This window comes from Lepisma saccharinum, chromosome 3 (assembly GCF_977018435.1).
Source record: "Lepisma saccharinum chromosome 3, izLepSacc3.1, whole genome shotgun sequence".
NCBI lineage: Eukaryota > Metazoa > Arthropoda > Insecta > Zygentoma > Lepismatidae > Lepisma > Lepisma saccharinum.
In genome coordinates, this window is record NC_139231.1 from 53,746,246 (window position 1) to 53,762,291 (window position 16,046).

General features: G+C 38.4%; 1 protein-coding gene across 2 annotated transcripts in view; it reads right to left on the reverse strand.

Moving 5' to 3' along the window:
- The window catches only part of LOC145985040 (synaptosomal-associated protein 25-like), a 187,170-nt gene that overhangs the window by 161,014 nt on the left and 10,110 nt on the right, over nt 1-16,046 (reverse strand). The gene's annotated exons all lie outside the window — the stretch shown is intronic.

Sequence of the window (16,046 nt, forward strand, 5' to 3'; positions counted from 1 at the left end):
CTGGCTGTGCAATTAGCCAGGTGATTTCCGGATAGGCTTCAGAGCTTTCGAGAGCTAACGTCACTCTCATCTTCAGGGACAAAGTGCAGAGAAATTATATATACAGAACCTTTTCGAGCAGGCCTCATCTCCAGGAATATATTAACTCGGGGCAAGCCCCTGCACCTATCAGCCTGTTGGGTGAGATGAGTCAAGGCAATGACTTACAGAACCTATTCCTGCTCCCCCAAAATAGGCAATCGATAGGCTGGAGAGTTCATATGAACTAACCAATCTCTAACCGGTGTTGGGAAAGCAACCTGTGAAAGAGGCAACACTTCTCAAATATTCTATTTAACTGAAGTATCAGGGTGGCTACAAACAAGCAGAAATGAAATTCCCTGACTTTTCCAGGTTTTCCAGGACAAAATTTACATTTTTCCCTGACAATTACAAACTAAACTAAATCTATGTTTTTGCAAATAGAAATAATAAACTCGCACAGATCCACGTATGGTTTTGTTAAGTACCAATATTATCTTCTATGAAATTGACTTAATTTCTCAATTCTCTAGATTTGAATTCAAACTGCAAAATAGTGAATTTGGAAAATTATTACAATTCACAAGCTAGGGAAGGATTACGGAATTTTGTCATACTCAGTAAGTTTAAAATAAAATACTTGATTATTTTTAAAGTTACGACTAAATTAGATAAGAGTGAAGAGTGAATGATTAAGAAATACAATTTGTAATTTATCAGTCTCCTTATACATTCTCGGTATTATATATTGATATTTCCACTAAGGTTTGGAACCCTCTGCTTGCAAGAATCATGAGTGCGGACTCATTTTTCAATGCATAAAGCTACTTCTCTCTTCTCTGTAAAACAAACAACTTAACTCTTGCATATAAGTGAAACAATTGAATCGAACAAAATAAAGTGTCATATTTCCTTACAGTATCAATGGGATTTCTGCTTCAGTACAGTATATCCAAGTGAAGTACTGTGAAACTGACAACATGCAGTTATACCATTATTGCTGACGAAAAGGGTATGTAGGTATTAGAAATTTAACGCAAGGAATTTATAGAATTGCATTGTATATGTACCTGATTTAGCTAACCACACATTAAAACAGGAAAACACTAATAATAAAAGCTTCTGAAAGTTCATATACGAGGGGAATCCTGAAAAAAAGCTCCAATGGTGCCTATACGCAGCACTAGTGGTCGGAGAGCGACACACACACATGCAGGCAGGAAGAAGTGGCATGTAACTAGTCTGGTACAGTTGCAATGCAGCCATTTTAGGACAGTTCTAGGTTAAAGATTGCAGCTCTCATACAGTCTCCCACCGACTGCGATGTAGCCTATATTGCACGCTCAGAATTTGGTACAGAGCCACCAGCAATCGTGTGAGGTGTGCAAACCGGACGTCGTGAGTGATAGTATGGTCAGACGATGGTGCAGACAATTCACGCCAATCGAATGTGCACAACCCCATACAGCCGAGTACACACGGGCCCTTTGCATCACTTCAGGTGAGAGATCTTGGACCACTCCCTGTACAGCCCTGGGCTTGAATGTACAGACTTTCATCTCTTTGCTTAACTGAAGAGGTTTCTGGCAGGGCAAGGATTTAACAGCTACACTGCGGTATAGAGATAGTTCCAGTCTTTGCTGTCAGACACATATACCATGGGCATACAAAATTTAGTGCCATGCTACGACAAATGCCAGAACAATGGTGGTGATTATGCCGAAAATTAGGTTAGGGACTCACTGTTACTAATGCAATAAAATTACAACTGATATTCTTGTTTTATTTATGCCTAATCAGTAGGGACCTTGATATTTTGTTATTTTTTTAAAAATTGGTCTATTTTTTTTTTATTTTTTTACTATACGGTGTTATTTTTCCAAAATAATTCACATTTTCATTTTAGCGCATTTTCTTGCAAATGTCTGAAATTATACCTTCATGGTGTTTTTAAACTACTGTTTCAAATTGTAAGTCACATGGCTTACTATTCTTCATGAGAGTTTGGTATCTTGAAAGATATTTTGGGAAAGTTATTTTCCATACCCCTTTTTTAATTTTAAGGTAAGGATTTTAGATAATGGAATTTTCCGCGTATATACTGAAGGGTGCATAATGACCATAAGTGGCGACGCACCCAAAAAATTTAAATCAATCAATCTCACGTGACAGATACCAATATATTATGGCACCAAAAATTAGCATTATCTTTTTTTGACTTGTTAGTGTTACGTTTCCCAAACTTCTCGTTTTTGTTTTAGAACATTTATCTGCCAAATATACCGAAACGTAGTACTCCATTGTGGAAGGTCCCGGGTTCGATCCCCGGCCGGTTCAAATCCGGGAACTTTTCTAATGATGGAAGTGGCCCCGGCGCCCACCCAGCGTCGAATAACAAGGGTACCTGGGGAAACCTGGGGGGTAAAGGCGGTCAGGGGCGTGGTGCTGATCACATCGCCCCCACTCAGGACCGGATCAAGAAAGTGTAGGGCATTACCCCCACACCCCCTATACGCCTTCATGGCGTGGTGCTAAGCACAGGGGAACACTCCTCTTCTTTTCATGGTTATGTATTTTCGTGACAGTTTGATATGTTGGAACAGATTTTTGAGGAAGTAAAAGTAAAGTTCTCCCCTGCACTTTTCCATGAAGGTGTATAGTAGGGGTATGGAGTTAGGGTCCTACACTTTCTTGATCATGGCTGAAGGTAGGGGTGTTGTGATCACCACCACGCTCCTGGCTACCTTTATCCCTCAAAGTTTCCTCAAGGTACCAGCTTCATATGATGTTGGGTGGGCGCCGGAGCAGTTTGAATAGGTGGAAAACATCCCGGTTCTCCCCCGGGATCGAAAAAATCGTGGGAAATACATGATTTAATGTGGCTGTCGGAATTATTCCATGTATGTATAACTCTATAGTTTACTCTTGAGTAAAATGTTGGAAAACTTGCATGTTCTATGTACACAAACATGGCCTAGAAAAGACAAGAATGTTGGATTTCATGGAATTTTTCGTTGTTTTAGGGCATTTCTTTAAAAAAAATCGTTAAAAACACCAACAATTCGCATTATTTCGATATTCGAACTGGCGAAAAATATGTCTAGACATCACTGCACCAGACACCCTAAATATAACTTCGCAGCAATTACCATTTTTCACGGTTTTGGCGTTTGCGAAAAATCAATGTCCCTACTACTTGGAAATTAATTTCTGGCCACCCCTCGTATAAATCAGTAGATGGAAAGTGAAAATTTAGCGGGGCTGGCAGAGAAAATTCAATTCTTGAAGAAAGTTATTTGCTTTTATAATCGAATGATTTGAGTAAATATGATATTAAAATATTTACGTATTTATTATTAGTATTTTATTTCATAATATTGGACATTAACCTTACTCAGTGCCAGATTATTGACCATCTCTCATGAGTTTAAACAGACAGGACAGAGAGTGACATTAATTTCATTGCAATACGTGTTGCAGTAAATTTGAGTTTGGGAGCATGCACTTGCCAATTTTTATAACGTTCACCAATGCAGATTTATGTTTCACTTTTTCGTGATAGTATTCAATATATATACCATTTGGTTCGATTCTTCTTGATATCTAAGAATAGTGCAATGTCATTGTAAACGTATGTTAACTTGTGCGAAACCAGTAATACGTCAGGATGATGAAAGAAAACCTTCGTAAGCACTGCTACATTAAATAAGGTGAAGTGAGCCAGAAGAGTAACAAAATTCGAGCAGCATATTTGCAGTCTAAAGCTCTTCTTGTTGCATGCGATTTTTGTTGGATGTTGCAGTCCATGCAATTTATGTCGCATGTTCTAGTGAGGTACTTTGTCGGGTGGCGATATTCGACAAAAATCGTATATATCAATGGAACCTATTTGTTTCCATGTTCCTTTAGTTTGCCCAACAAAATCCCTTACTACGACGTCCGACAACTATCGGACGACACCACCCGCTCTTATCCCCTCCATCTGTTGACAAGTCCCCTTACTACTCCCATACGGACAAGAAAAAAATGATAATTCAATGCATTTTCCACGTAATATTTAGAGGCTTAACCTTTACTCTCCCGATGATACCATATGGTATCATCAGAGTAAAATCGTACTCTCCCGATTATGATATCGTGGTGCTGATTACAAAATGAATGTGCTTTTTGGACCTTCATACTCTTATGTTTGGGTGGAAACTCTGACACAGGTCTGGAGCAAGCCTGGGAAATTCATATTGATGACCAACCTCCCCCTCTCCGCAACATATCCATGCCATATTTCCGAACAGTTTCACATTTTGGCTCAGTATTCAACTTGTATGGCACCCAGGAACATGAAACATGTTTCAATCTCTTCGGAAACGTCCATTCTTTGAAGAGAATACTAAGGTTTGTGCCTTCTCTCCAAAATAGCGGGAGAAGAGGGGGCAAACTCCAGATTTTTTTTTCATTGAAATTTGGTGGTCGCGCCCCCAAACCACCCTTCCTCAGTTCGGCGTTCTGAATTGTACAAGGTTGCATGCTATGATGTTTTAGCTGCAAAACAAAACTTATCCGAAGTAGATTGCTTCCATAGTGGCCGAGTTATAACAATTTTCCTTCAAAAATGCAAATGACCTATTTTTTGTAAAAAAAAAAAAAAAAAAATCACATTTTGGTTTATTATTCAACTTGTATGGCACCCAAGAACATGAAACATGTTTCATTCTCTTGAAAAATATCCTTTCTTTGAAAAGAAGACTAAAGTTTGCGGCTTCTCTCCAAAATAGTGGGAGAAGAAGGGGCAAACTCCAGATTATTATGTTTATTTCCATTGAAATTCGGGTGTCGCGCCCCCAAAACCCCCTTCCTCGGTTCGGCGTTCTGAATTGTATATGGTTGCATGCTATGATGTTTTAGCTGAAAAACAAACGTTATCCGAAGTAGATTGCTCCCATAGTGCCCGAGTTATAACAATTTTCCTCCAAAGAGTGTTCGAATTTAAAATTCCCGCCGAGAATCCCAGGCGAGAGAAATTTCTCTCTCTCTCTCTCCTCCTGCCATCACTGGTTTCTGGCGCCGTGGTTGTGTTGCGCATAAAAGGGGCCTAAAAGTTGAGGCCGAAACTTACGAACGAGATTTCCTGTTCCCGTGCAGAATTCCATAACAATATCTTTAAATAAATAAAAAGAAATTAAAAAAGTCAATGAAGACTAAATTCCCTGACTTTTTTTAACACCTCAAATTCCCTGACTTTTCCCGGTTTTCCAGGTCTGTCGCCACCCTGAGTACACATATTAGCACTGCTTCAACAATTCACTTCACGTGTGTGTTTCACATGTTGAAATTTGCATTTCCTTCGTTAATTCACTTGTGCATAACAAGTTGTAAGTTTCATATATCCTCCAACGAGGGAGTGTAAGGTACCTCTTTGATTCTATTATTCAAGGTGTGTGAGAAGTGAGATGGAACGGCCAAGTGAGAGAGATTGTGCTCTTCTAGCTGAGGGTCAATTGCCTTGTGGAAGAGCAAATTGGAAAATATTAGCAAGTATCCAATATTTTTGCATGTGCATTGAGGAAGAGCATGATCAATTTTCTTATCAATGAGAATTCATTTAAGGGGCAAGAAATGTTTAGATGTTTCTATCAGTTTCCTAAGATCTCTATATGGCCCCTATATTTGGTAGATTAGAACATATTTGTTAAACCTGTCATTTATTTGGTTAAAATGTTCAATGAATACAAATATCAATACACTAAAGTCCATTCTTGAAGCTCTCCTGGCGGGAAATGGTGAAGAACTTTTCTCGGGATAGCAACACCGCAAACATTTTAAGCAGGGTTTTGCACGAATGGATATCCATACTGGCTTTAACAGTTCATTGGGGGTGGTCAGCACATTGAAGACATCATTTAAACACGAGTGGTCTTTGGTTCATGACTAGCCTTGTTTGGGGTGACAACTACAAAGAAACATTAATAACTTCGTCACGGTTGGTGCTAGAACAACAATAAGCCACCATTGATTTAGTGAGAAAATTTCTTATTCAACTGAGGTGTCACAAGATATGGTTTCCATTTAAAATTTTGAAGTTGCATTAAATATGGTGGCCGTCATCGTCATATGCCTTATAACATTTACCCTCCAGCCTTATTACAAACCTAGTTTTATTTTTGTGGAACGGTATGCCATTCAACTTCTATTCAGGTGTCTCCATACTTTTGGACCACCCTGGGGGAAAATTCACTGCAAGTTATTTAAAACATATCTTAGGAAGCTGATAGAAACATCTAAACATTTCTTGCCCCTTAAATGAATTCTCATTGATAAAAAAATGGATCATGCTCTTCCTCAATGCAATGCAAAAATATTGCATACTTGCTAATATTTTCCAAATTCGCTCTTCCAGAAGGCAATTGACCCTCAGCTAGAAGAGCACAATCTCTCTCACTTGGCCGTTCCATCTCACTTCTCACACACCTTGAATAATACAAGCAAAGAGGCACCTTACACTCCCTCGTTGGAGGATATATGAAACTTACAACTTGTTACGCACAAGTGAATTAAAGAAGGAAATGCAAATTTCAACCTGTGAAACACACACGTGAAGTGAATTGTTGAAGCAGTGCTAATATGTATACTTTACTTAAATAGAATATTTGAGAAGTGTTGCCTCTTTCACAGGTTGCTTTCCCAATGACCTTTCTCCTGTGAACAGTCGCTTTCCTAGGGTACTAACCAGCAAAAGTTGAAATAAGTGTCCTTATACAACAGCCCTATCTGTCCGTGTCAACTATCTCAGAAACTACAAGAGCTATAAACAGACATTTTGGTGGACTGATAGATCTACCAAATAACAGCTCAACATAACATGCATTTATGTCTTTCTCACCATCGGAACCTAGCAAATGAAGAATAACAAATGAAGCGAAACTGAAGAATAACGAATGCTAGCTGAATGTGACAAAGTATTTTGACTGGTCCACTGCATTGGGACCTCTATATGGCCCCTATATTTGGTAGATTAGAACATATTTGTTAAACCTGTCATTTATTTGGTTAAAATGTTCAATGAATACAAATATCAATACACTAAGGTACATTCTTGAAGCTTTCCTGGTGGAAAATGGTGAAGAACTTTTCTCGGGATATTAGCCAGGTGATTTCCGGATAGGCTTCAGAGCTTTCGAGAGCTAACGTCACTCTCATCTTCAGGGACAAAGTGCAGAGATTTTATATATATAGAACCTTTTCAAGCAGGACTCATCTCCAGGAATATATTAACTCGGGGCAAGCCCCTGCACATATCAGCCTGTTGGGTGAGATGAGTCAAGGCAAGGACTTACAGAACCTATTCCTGCTCCCCCAAAAATAGGCAATAGATAGGCTGGAGAGTTCATATGAACTAACCAATCTCTAACTGGTGTTTCCCAGATTATAGAGTTTCAAGTGCAGATATATGTCAGGGTAAGGTTATATGTATTTGGTGTCGGTGGCGTCTCTACGATGTCCGCACTCCCTGTTGACTATCGCTAACCAGGCTGGGTCCCGTTCTAGTCCTGTGTTCCTGTTGAGGTTTTTTTCCCCGTGGATGGCTATTGCTTCTTTGATGATTTGGTCCTAGTAATTGGATGACTTGTTGATGATCTTGGTGGTTGTGAAGTTAATTCTATAGCCCTCCTGAATGGAATGTTCTGCTAACACTGATTTTTCTGGATGAAAATTCTTGATGTAGCTGGCATGTTCTTTGCAACACTGTTTGATTGTTCTCCCCGTTTGTCCAATGTAGGCTTTACCGCAGGAACAGATGATATGGCAAACCCCGGTGTCTTCTATCCTAGGTCATCTTTAGGATTTCGAAGTCTGCTTCTGATTTTCGGTGGTGGTTTGTGGATAGTCTTAATGTTGTGCTTTAAAAGAATGTGGCTGATGACTGTGGAAAGGTTTCCATTGTATGGGATGATGGCCATCTTCTTGGTTATCAGGGGGATCCAGGTTTGTTTGTTGTTCATGTTGTGCGTTACTCGCTTTATTATCTTGTTGATCATAAATTATAATTAATCTAATATATATATATTAGGGCTGAGCCGATACCGATACATCAGTATCGGTATCGGCCGATACCAGTAGTAACGGTAAGTATAGGTTGAAATTTTTCCACCGATACCATTGTTTTTGACTCACTAGAAGGGTGGCCAAAACCAACATTTGTTTCTTTTCAAAGGTTCGTTCTTCTTTTCCAATTTACATTTGGCTTTGAAGAAAAATGACAATTGTGCATTTGTTAATTGAACATGTACTCAAGTTCCATGAACAGCAAGTATGTGACAAAGATCCATACGCAGATAAGACTCGTGGTCAAGTATCTTGCAAATCAAGGGTAACAAGAAATTATCCCCATCCTTCTTGTTCCCACAAATGCGGTCTCGTGTAACAATAATCCCAATGAGGTCCTTGAAGCCAACTGGCGTATGGTGGACATTTCTCTGTTTAGAGACCTCCCGCAGTGAAAACAGTCATCGCCCTGTGAGTGGTGTGCGTGTCTCAGACATAGTACATAGCATATTCCTGGAAATTAAAATACCTAGGCCAATCCCCCTTTTCCTTTCCAACTTCAGACTTTTGTTGTCCCGACCTGCATAACTGGGTTTCAACAAGCATGTTTCGACACAGGGAACTCGGCAAGGGAATAATTTAATTTGAACGACAGTTGATGGCACTTACTTTCTGGAAAGTGTATTGGTGGGTTTGGATTTCCTTCCACGCCAAGGGATAGTATTAAGCATTTAATACTTTTTTAGAAATAATTTGCCAAAAGTATATATGTTTTAAAGAAAAGTCAAGTCCGAATATCACTGTACTGAAATCAATCAGCTGATATATAAGCAAGAGACTGGCAAGTTATCACTCTCTCCTTACATTTTGTTTATTATTTATTATTCTCTTTGTTAAAGTACAAAAAAAGATACGAGCTTTACTGTTAGTTTTTTAGACGTTGTGTCCAAGACTGGTAAATCGCCAATTATTTTTGAGTGATCCCTTAGTTTAAAGGAGGCTGAAGAGGCATGATCTCAACATTGGGGGGGGGGGGCATGATCACCTTGCTATTACTTCTCATAATATTTTTCTCATATTTGAAACATCTTATCGATTGCCACTGATCTATAAAAAATCTGTAAAGTTGTGATGCATTGTTGCAAGAGAGCAAAATACATATCTACAAAATGTAATAATACTAAACACACACACACATATGTAATAACTAGCCTTTGTTATTTTAAATTGGAATTATACAAGTATCGGTATCGGTTATATATATATATATATATATATATATATATAATTATAACAAATCAACTACCTGCACAGTTCGAACACTGCAATATTTGGGAACTACAGTAGATTTAGTGCAACAACCAGTGAGTTTCCTGCCTGAATATTTGGAAATTATGCACCCAGTCTCGCTCCACCTTTTCAAAAGGCAACGTATCCGTCTGCTGGTATGCAGATTAATCACATGAACACAGGCTACAACCTACGACAGTGGGCACGTACCTAATGGCCTACACCTTGCTATGACACAACCCAGACTGGGTTCTTCAGACTTTGCGAGCAGTTTGCTCCTTACAGAAACCTTTGACATAGCAATTGGTCCTCTACACAGATGCAACAACCACCTCCATAGCAGGAGTACTACAGGATGGCAGCATTTTATTCAGATATGTTCGGGGGAACAGAAAACAATATTTTTAATGGCATTCTTGGCCCTGATCGGCCTGCTCTTATGTGTAGAGTATAACACATCTCTCTTTTGTGATAATCAGGCTGTTATGTTTCATCTGAAATGTCAGGTGTGTCACGAACCAACCTTATTGTACCTTGCTGTTGTACATAAACTATGTGTATTTGATGTTCAATATGTAGAAAGTGAAATTAAGAAAGCAGATGTGGCCAGTTGCCTTCATCTCATTTGGGGACCGCAGCCAATGGTGGGCAGCACTGTTTCCAAGAGCACTTGCGGGACTAGACCTTTACTACACTAGTGGTCTTTGTGAGTGTTCCTTCAGAAATTCCATCCTTATTATCACTCATGCACATCGTTGAGATTAGCCAAAAGTAGCAGAAATGTGGCGCTAAATAAAATACAAATAATACACATAAATAACATGTGCACACACACACACATGCAAAAACATACACTGAAGCAACTGAATAACAGCAAAAGCTTTGGTATTTTCTTCCACAAGCACTGTACTCTTGGGCGTTTACTAATATTTTGTCGGAGGGCTCAAAATTTGTAGATCCGGCACTGTGGTCTTTCCATTGAACTGCAAACAGAGGACCTCGAAGAGGATTGGGACTTCTGGAGACCACTTACACGAGAAATCGGTGACATGATAAATGCCACTGACCATGGAGGTGGTGAAAGTGACACAGGAGAATGTGATTCTGGTGAAAGTATAGACAGTGTACTAACTAACCGATGGATATGACTAGTATGAAAGTGTTGGTCTACGCCCCAAACCTTGTTTCCGAGGCCCTGTTTTGCGGGAAGTTAACTTTGAAAAACCGGGCAACTATGCAACAGCCAGGTCCATAACATGTTCCACTATATGTCCAGGTAGGATATGGCATTCACAACCTCCCAACTCTCCAGAACATGTGTGCCACTGGAATCTTCTAACAGGTGAATACATTGCAAAATTGATTTCCAGTATTTAAGGTGCTGAAACCAGAGTCCAGAAAATTCCAGGTGATATATGACTGCTTTGAGTGGGCGAAGTTATACCCCCAAGTAACACTTTCACCTCGCCACTCCCTCTCAAGGCCTGGTGTGCATGGAGGACTGGATGGCCAAGTGGGCAAGTTTGACCTTACGGATGGCTTCTACCATCAACTAGCACCCTTAACATCAAAGCAGCAGCAGCGTATACTCTGGGTCATCTACGTAACCCACTATATATATATTTTTTAAAAATTATATTTCCTCGCACAATATTTTTTTGAGCCAATCCTCATACATTTCTTTGCTTCCAGCACACAAACGTTTCTAACCAATTGCCGCTGAATGTCTGAGAAGCTTTCTCCAGGTGGAGGAATCTCCTGGCAGGTGAGATGACCCTGGCTTCCTTTAAATCCCTTGAAGTGGGGGCGGGGAAAGGAGGAAACACTGCTCCTCAAGCGTGCTATTTCCGTGGCCAGGGTAGTTTCATTCTGAAGGAGAGTCCAACCATCATACTCTCCACCCAAAACATTTGCTCTTCCTCAACTGGCAATCATTGACTTCTTAAGAGCCCTCCTCTGACATTCTACCTCAATGGTCTTGTGTTGTTGCTAAACAGGGAAATTTCTCAGGAATGTGATTTCCGGGTTCACAAACGATTTACTGAAAAGGGAAGTAGGGAAAATATATCCGAAAGTGTGAGAGAAACTTAGAAATCTGAACAGCATCAGTTTATGATATTAGAACAGGAAATTGTCAAAAGTACAAGCTAAAATATTGAAGACGAAGCAAATTAAATTGATTAAAACTTTAGTAATTAAACTGATTATATGCTGGGTTTTTTTCGGTTTTGTATTTTTAAAAAAATATTATTTTCTCTCTTTCAGACTTCTTTAACGTAACTGAAAAATTTTTGAAAGGAAAAGGCACGAGAAATAAATTACATTGCTCTTCAGAGCCTTAATATTAATAGTGATGATGAAGACGAATGAATCAAAAAGATCAAAAACAGTGATTCAAACTTACAGGACCTCTGGCATTGTAGGGAGTTTCAACCTGCGAAAGGGATTGTTTTTATTATCTCCAGGGAATTTCATTCTGAGCCAGGAATGTAACACAGCTTGCTACAGCACGTTACACGTGATTACAGTTGGCCAAAAAAAAAAAATATCCTTTCAAAAACCCCGCGGCATAAAATTCTGGGTAACTGTTCAGATTGTTTTATTATTTTTTCAAATACTCCTAGCAGAAAGACTAATTATTGTAGAATCTTAGCAAGAATTGTCACATAAAATTTGAACCTTCCCTAAAGTAATGAGCAGTCTTTGGATTTTGTGACTGTCTTCTACATTCACGAATAACAGTATTTACTTTATGAAATTAACAGGGAACCATTGAAATTAAGAATGCTGTATCAATGTCAATATTTGTTTTAAGTTGTTGATTTTGATTTGTTGTTATGTGAGAAGATTGATTTAAAATGTTTTCTGCCAAAAAGTTGCACATGAGTTTGTATCAAATGATTTAGGTGAAATAATATTTATGAAGTTAAATTGTGCTCTTTTAATTCTTGCAATGTAAGTAATATAACATCACGAAAACCCAGTTGGGAGCTAAGGACTTTCAATTTAAATTCTAAATTGCTCATCCTTCGCGTACTGTATGAACCATGATATTCAGTGTAAAGTATAGTTGCAATTTCGAAAAAAGGTATTTATGTTAGAAAAAAAATTAAAAATCAACTTACACAAGCGTGCATGCTCCCCATGGACAAGGCATAACACAGTGGTTAAAAGTCCAAAACTAAGAATGAAGGCATTCTCCGTTGATAGAAGGTAGAATTCAAACATTTTGGCCGCGATCAGTAATGGAAAGCATTTAGGGATCTTATTTTAATGCAAAGGGAACTGCAACTGTTCTGCCTAACCTCACTATGAAAGCATGTATTGGGAAGTGAAATACCAGTGTCAAGGAACCACGCAGTAAGTAATTGGGCCCAAGTTCCTTTTGCTATATTGCAATTTCATCATGCTACAAATGCAATTTTAACATGGTTCGATTTCGATTTACTTATCTTAACACATATTACAGAGTTTTAACGATTACTTAAGATTTTGTTCAAGATATGCTTTCGTAGTAAGGTTAGGTTTGGTTATGTTAGCATTAAAATAAAGTCCCTAATGCATTCTACTAAGGTTCTGATTTACTTCTACATTAATTCCCACTAGTCCATGATACTTAAAGTCGCTTGTCAATGGAAAATACATTGTCCATGGGAAGCGTGCATGTTTGCGTAAGGTAATTTAAGATATTTTTTTTTTAAACATAAATAACTTTTTTCGAAATCCAAAAAGTGCTCATAACTTTAAGGAAGGTTCAAATTTCGTGTGACAATGATTGCCAAAATTCTACAATAAATAGTCTCCCTGCTAGGAGAATTTGAAAAAAATCTTTAACTTTAAAGTGATGACAATTTATTCTTAGTTTTCACCATCTAGATCTGGCAGCATTACTCATCTCAAAAATCCACCAATGGTTGCATGAAATTGGAAGTAAAGGATTCCCGGATAACAATTGGAACCCTTACCAGTAATTGCTAAAACTCTGCAGTATGTGTTAACAGATGTATGTAAATCAAAATCGAACCATGTAAAAATGGCATATGTAGCATGATGGAATCGCAATATAACAACTTGGGCCAAATTCTGTCTGTGGGGAATAGGGAGTCATGTGGTTCAGACACCAAGAAGGCTAAAAACGACACAGGGGAAGATGCTGGGTACCCTGATTAGTGCTAGAAGTTACAGTCTAACAATTATCATGTATTGATGTATAGTTTTGGTACATACGCTATGAAATGCAACGTTGGTAAATTTACACGCAAAATGTGTTTTTTAACAATTTGGCCATTCTACAGTTCTTATCGTATTGTGTTTAGTGTATCTGAACAAAATTTGCTTCATATACGTAGCTTTAAGGGGAAGAGTGACAATTATGCACCAGTTGTGGAGGAAAAAAAAAAACCTTAACTATACAAAAGAGTATGAATTTCTCTCGATGTGGCATGTGAAAGCAGTTTTTTAAGATGATTATTTTTTAAGGTGATTACTAAGCTAGACACAATGTTTGAAAATTATGATCAATAAATATTTACAGAATCCTATGTATTCCTTATGGGAAATCAACTTCAAATTACGGCTATCAAATGGGAGTTTTGACTTTTCCTACGACTAAGACATACTTCAACATGCCCCTTTTCCGTCCATGTACTATTCTACATCATTGGATGTTTGATATTCCCGAGAATCAAATAATAGTCGCATAAGCGTAATGCATTTCTTGTTGCCTCCTACGGCCATCCTGGCAGTGTTGCCTAACCTGATGTGCATAAAAGAGCTAAATTTCACCTTAAATACAGCTAAAGTTGACTTTCAAGGAGCTAGATTAACTAAGACTGCATAAAGTACCTCCTAGGGTAATTTTAGGTGTCATCACATTAACCCTTAACTAGGCGCGCAGGAGTAAATTTGACCCCAGGTAGGTATTTCTTAACGCCCATACACTTGTTGGTTGCCCCCTGTGTTAGCTTATCTAGTACCTTCCTAAAACAGTCTGATTCAACTGTCGAGGTCATTTCATTCATTGTGTGTGTAATTGCAGCAAGGTGAAGCTGTTCCAAAGTTGATGGGGGTTCAAATTTACCCCCACCTGCCAAGTTACGTATGCGATTTTTTGTTGTTCATCTTTTTTAGAACTTTCGCTTACTGTGCTTCGTGCGTGAACTATTTTAACGGTTTTTACTTGATCTGTGTTGTGTGACCGTGTTTTAAAGTGACTGTTTAATTTTTTCTAAGAAATTGTTCAAAAGCTCGTAGTATGAAAGACAGCAGGGGCGTATACGGTGGCTGTTGGAGGACATTTCGAACCTAGCTCATCTGAAGTGCTTCAAGATGAATAATTGACTCCAAATCAGATCATGATGCAGAATATCATGTTACTGAGTGAAAACATTATACTAATTCTAAGACAAATCATGATGATGAGAATGATATCCCAGATGAAGATGAAACTTATTTCCTGGGAAAGACAAAATAACTCAATGGAAAGAAGCTCCCTGCTCATGTTCGAATGTTCACAAAAGAAGTATGAACATTGTTTTACATCTTCTTGGATCACTTGCAACTGCAAAAAATGCCAAATATGCTATCCAGGATTTTCGCTTTTTAAGATGACACTACTGTGAGAATCATTGTGGAAAATACCAATACGTATGTAGAAATTATACGGGAATATTCTGCAAGGGAAAGAAATGCCGAATTTGCTGATGAAAATTAAGTTTTACAAACAAGATAAGTTTATTTGACATAAAATATGATATAAATAAATAATACAATGATCCCGTTTAGTTAGTTGTGTAAAACAATTCAGATTTTGAAAATTGATATGAATTAGAACTTTAATTGGTAAATGGCTGTTTACAGAAGAAACTACTTACGGAAATGAGTTTCTGTAGCATTTTGAAAGTTCGTGGAGGTATTTTCTCACCGTAGAATGCTGCACAGCAAGAAATAAGCACTTTTGATATAATAAACTTGCATTTTGTGCAAAGCGACAACATTATGCCATTGTTTCCATTATGTACCTGCAGAAGGCGTGAGCATTGAAAGGTACCCAGTCTCGCCAGTGTTTCCAAATGTGCCTTTTTTTAACAATTTTTTTTTTAACTATGCTTACCTAACCTTGCCGGAAATGGTCCGTGGGGCTATCGTGAATGGTTTTCGGGGCTTTCGGTCAATGGTTTGTGATGACATAATGAACATGAAAGTAGGTATTTTTCGGTTAAGAAAGTTGGAAACACTGCAGACCCACTCCAAATCGACAAAACACAAGCATGACATGCGATGATCCACAGCTGTGCGTGCCAGATGGTATGTTCCGCAATGGAAGGAAGGAACCAAAAGAATTACTCGTAATGTGAAAAATTGAAGTTATTTTCATGTAAAAAGCATAATGGCAACTTCAACTATGTTCCACAATACACAATTGGTAAGTATGAACCATCCGAAACAACAAATATCCGATTTTAATGTGTCTCCGATATAACAGACATTCACCCTTCAATTTTTTCAAGGGAAAACATACTATATATGTGTATATCTCTCTCTGTGTGTGTGTGTGTGTGTGTGTGTGTGTGTGTGTGTGTGTGTGTGCGTGCGTGCGTGCGTGCGTGCGTGCGTGGGTGTGTGTGTGTGTGTGTGTGTGTGTGTGTGTGTGTGTGTGTGTGTGTGTGTGTGTGTGTTTCTTTTTTCTTTAAAAA